This window comes from Choloepus didactylus, chromosome 20, assembly GCF_015220235.1.
Source record: "Choloepus didactylus isolate mChoDid1 chromosome 20, mChoDid1.pri, whole genome shotgun sequence".
NCBI lineage: Eukaryota > Metazoa > Chordata > Mammalia > Pilosa > Megalonychidae > Choloepus > Choloepus didactylus.
The window spans coordinates 23,753,399-23,757,808 of NC_051326.1; the positions used below are offsets into that span (position 1 = coordinate 23,753,399).

At 40.3% G+C, this 4,410-nt stretch overlaps 1 pseudogene; it reads left to right on the forward strand.

The window, feature by feature from the left end:
- Positions 1-1,329: 1,329 nt before the first annotated feature.
- On the forward strand, positions 1,330-2,026 carry LOC119516865 (annotated as a pseudogene).
- The last annotated feature ends 2,384 nt before the right edge of the window (positions 2,027-4,410 follow it).

A 4,410-nucleotide genomic window follows, 5' to 3' on the forward strand; every position in this document is an offset into this window, starting at 1 on the left:
GTGAAACAATTCTCTTTTCTTTCTTGCCTTCCCTCCCTTCCTAGTTTCAACCCTTAAATGTTACCCACTGTTCTCTCCTGAGGTTGATTTTTACTGGGGCTGAGGCGATGGATTTGACAATGACCCCTACCATGTTCTCTCTTGCGATACTTCTAGGCACGGTCATCTCGTGTTTTCCATTTTCTCCTCCTCCCTAGGGCATTACAACCCTGTAGAAATTAGAGTGCCGTAAAATATCTGAAGTAGCCATGCTTGTTCCCCTCTTGCCTTGCCCTAATAAAGGAAGGAAGTTACTTCTGGTGACAGGAGGCCTTGCTCATTGTCTTTGTTGTGTGCTGGCTATTGAAGTGGATCAGAACAAAAGAGGGTTTTCATGAGGCTGTGTAAAAACTTGGAGCAGTTCTTGCTTCTGGGTCCTTCAGATAACTCAAAATGAGATTTGAGTTACATTGCACTACATTGATTCTGTGTGGCTCTGTGTATTCAGTCTTTCAATAGAGAACATGCCAGCATATTCCACTTCAGTGAAGATCATTGTATAAAATATCTTCAAGGCACAAATACCATATTTTTAATTTAGAAATCTGTGTAACTTATTACAAGGTACACAATACCTCTTTACCAATCATTGAGAAATGTCCAGGAAATCACCCAATGCATCCTCCTGTATATTCTTTGAGTATATTCCCCAAAGGCTTTTTCCAAAGTTAGATGATTCATTTATGCTATAGATTTAAGAAGGGATTTATATAGTTACCTCCCCACCCCCACACACCTCTCATTTCAACACAGTCTTCCTCTTCTTTCGTTTCTTTTTTCTTCTTCTTCTTCCTTTTTTAAAAAACTTTTCTTCCCTTTCTTCCTTCTTGATCATGGGATTATTCTACTGGAAACCATTAAAACCCCTGAAAAATTGCACTTTCAACTTTTTTCCAAAGAATCAAAGACAGTGTGCAAATACTGAAAGGGAAACACTTCTTGAGAAGCAGCAAAGAAACCTGAAATAGGATGCAAGACTTGGGTACATCTCAAGACCCTGTGGGGGAAAGAAGGCAGAAAACCTGTCAAGGAAGCTCTAGTGATTCCAAAAGTCCTGCCAACCCCCATGATATCTGGAGAGAAGAAACCTCAGTCCCTCTTAAAGAGCTGAGGATTTTAGAGTTTTAAAATTAATTTAATCTTGCACTGATCCCATGTCTTAGGAAAGTTTATTTTCTAGCACTCATTAAAAGCCCACTGTGAGTCTGGCCACTTCCTGGGCCAAGTGGCACCAGCTCTCGCCATCTTCACCGCTTCCTCGCAGGGGCCGCCATGCCCACCACCACAGCCATGAACATCTTCTGGCTGACCGGGGGCCTGTCCCACCTGGCAGCCATCGTCGTCCTGCTGCTGCAGACCTGCAAGATGTGCTCCTGTACAGTGCCTGCTACTGCAGAGGTCTTTACATTCTCATGTAATTCCCTACTCCAGGTCACCAGTATTTCTGGGAAACACCAGCTTCTGTTGGCCCTGGTCTTCACAACTCATTACTTGGATCTTTTACTTCACTTATTCCATCATGTTATACCTCTATGAAGCTTAACTACATTGCCTCCTCCTTTGCCACCATGTACCTGATCTACATGAAATTTAAGGCAACCTACCATGGCCATCACGATTTTTTTCGCGTGAAGTTCCTGTGGGCCATGTGGGAGCCTCTCCCTCCTTTCTAGACAATCATGACCCCTCTCCTCTTGAGATTCTGTGGACCTTCTCCAGCTACCTTGAATCAGTGACTATCCTCCCGCAGCTCTTTGTGATCAGCAAGACGGGCGAGTTGGAGACCATCACCACCTACTACCTGTTCTTCCTGGGCCTCTGCAGTGCGTTGTGTCTCCTCAGCTGGATCAGGGGCTTCTACTTCAAGGGCTTCTTTGACCTCGTTGCTGTGGTGGCTGGAATAGTCTGGACCATTCTGTACTTCGGCTTCTTCTATCTGTACATCACAAAAGTACTCCAGGGAAAGAAGCTCAGTTTGCCAGCATAAGTGCCAAAGACCATCACCAGTGTCTGTCTTTCAGGGTGCTGACAGAATTCCTATCACAGCAAAGACATGCAATGCATGATACAGAAAATCAGAAACTTAACTCTTGCACTGCAGGTAGTCATCAGTGACTCTGTAAGGACACACAGGGAAAGAACCAGAAGGGTTCTGTTTAATGCATCTTGCGTTATGCACACAGATTTTTTTAAACAAAGAAACTTTAGGCTGCATTAATAAATTCATTGTGTAGTTTCAATTGGGTTAGTTCCCAAAGTAAACATTTTATGAGGAATAGGTGCAGACATTTTTTTAATTTAAAAAAAAATTTGAAATTGTTGATTCTTTGTGTCTGCAGTGAAATTGTATTCCTTAACAATTGGTAGATTATATATCCTTCCTCTTTCAAACTTACATTCCACTACATTCTTTTGCCAAAAGATGAGTTATATCTGTTTGAAATCTGAGAGACTGTGTTCAATTTGGCATATATGTGCAGATTTATTACCATCCAATGTGAAATCCTTTCTTGGACATCACAACATTGCACTTAAGGCTGGTGAGGATGACTTGCATGTCTCATTTTTCATTGCCAAAATTGAAGATTCTGAATGCAGATGGAGTCTCATTTAAGGGTCATTGAATGTGCCTGCCCCCCTCTCTGTTGAAAAGTGTCAGTTTGAGACTATCCCAAGGGTGCTGAAGACCTTAATGGGCAGGATGTCCAGGCTGCTTGCCATCATACTGAGGGGTAGAAGGAACGTCAGTCGTCATCTGGGATACAGGACTCTCCTTTGAGGATGGGGTGCCAAATCATCATCTATCACATCAGTTCACAGTTCTAAAAGGATACTGCAGCCATGTCCATGCTCAGATACATGCGGTTTTTCCTATCACTTTAGGGTAGTAAAATGATTTCCTTTTTTTTTTTAATTGGCAGCACTGATGACCCTCCCTTATATTCTTACAACATTTTTTGTTTATTGATTTTTTTCTTTTTGTAACTACACTCTTGTGTGATTTATCTTGTATTACCATCCTAATTAAACATTTTATTAAACATAGAATAAATTGTCTTTGCTTATGAATTAGGTTTTTGAAACTTCCTACGTTGGGATAATTTTTTGTTTCTCTGTTGGCAATAAGAGCTCTATAGAGGTGCAAATATTTAAAGTCCACTTAATAGTCTGTAAAACTTTTTGTATTTTGTGGAAGTATTACATTTTTTTCCTGATTTTTTTCCATTATATTGATTTGCTACGTTTTTCTTTTGATTTACACAAAAGTATATGACTTTGTTTTGATGTGATGCACCGTAAATGTTAAAGTGCTGAATTAAGAAGGATAGAGTATTTTTGCTTTCTGTATTAAAATATCTTGTGAAGGAAAGGGAGCTGGATGGGGTTTATTTTTATTTAGTGTGTCCCTTAACTGCTTTCTAAATTTGCAATGTAACTGCAGAGTTTAACCCCGTCTTTATCTCTCTCATTTTGCTTTTCTGCCTTTGCCTCATTTTTTTGCTTTTGTATATTGGAGTATATTTTTCCTTCAAGCATCTTAGTTTTGGTTTCTGTTTTCATCCTCTTTGGAAGATTCTGAGAGTGTGGGGGATGGATGGGAAATCCAGTCCTAATAAGTGGGACGGACTGCCTGCAGCCCAAACTGCGGATGGGATGGGGAGGCTCACACCTGTCTTGGGGCACGTGAGCCAAACCCGAGCTGGGACATTGTCCATGGGAGAGCACAACGATCTGAAAACCTCAGCACACCTCCCCCCAGTGAAGTATTGATGCTTTTGTTTAGCTGTTCTGCCCAAGCAAAGATAAAATTGGCTAAGACGTTACTGCCATTTTGTGGTCAGCCAGCAGGACGTCCTAATGACGTCCTCACTCCCCTTGGAAACAAAGACCTTGTGGTGCATGTCTGAAGGCACTGTCATTGTTTCTTCTACTTCCTGAATGAAGGTTCTTGGATAACTAAAACAAAAAGCCCAACATACTTTTTTTTTTTTTTTAGAGAAAATATAAGGATACTGATTATGTCAGGCTCAAATTTAGAGTTAATTTTTAGAGGTATGTAAACATTCTTGATAATTTTCCAAGGAACATTCATTTATAGTCATGCTTTTAGGTTCTAAAAGATTTATCTGAATACTCTTCCCTTATTTTACTTTATTTTCTACCTCTGTGTATTTTAGACAGTTTCAAGGGTTTATACTGGAATAAAACATGGCTCTAATTTAAAACAGAAGTGCCTGGAGAGGGAAGGGTTGATCATGTTGATGATATTGTGCATGATTTATTTTTTCCTTCAGTGTTTAGTTTTCCTTCATATTTCTTTTGCTAGTTGGAGCACTCACTAATTACTGTAAGAGTTTAAGTTGCCCAGGG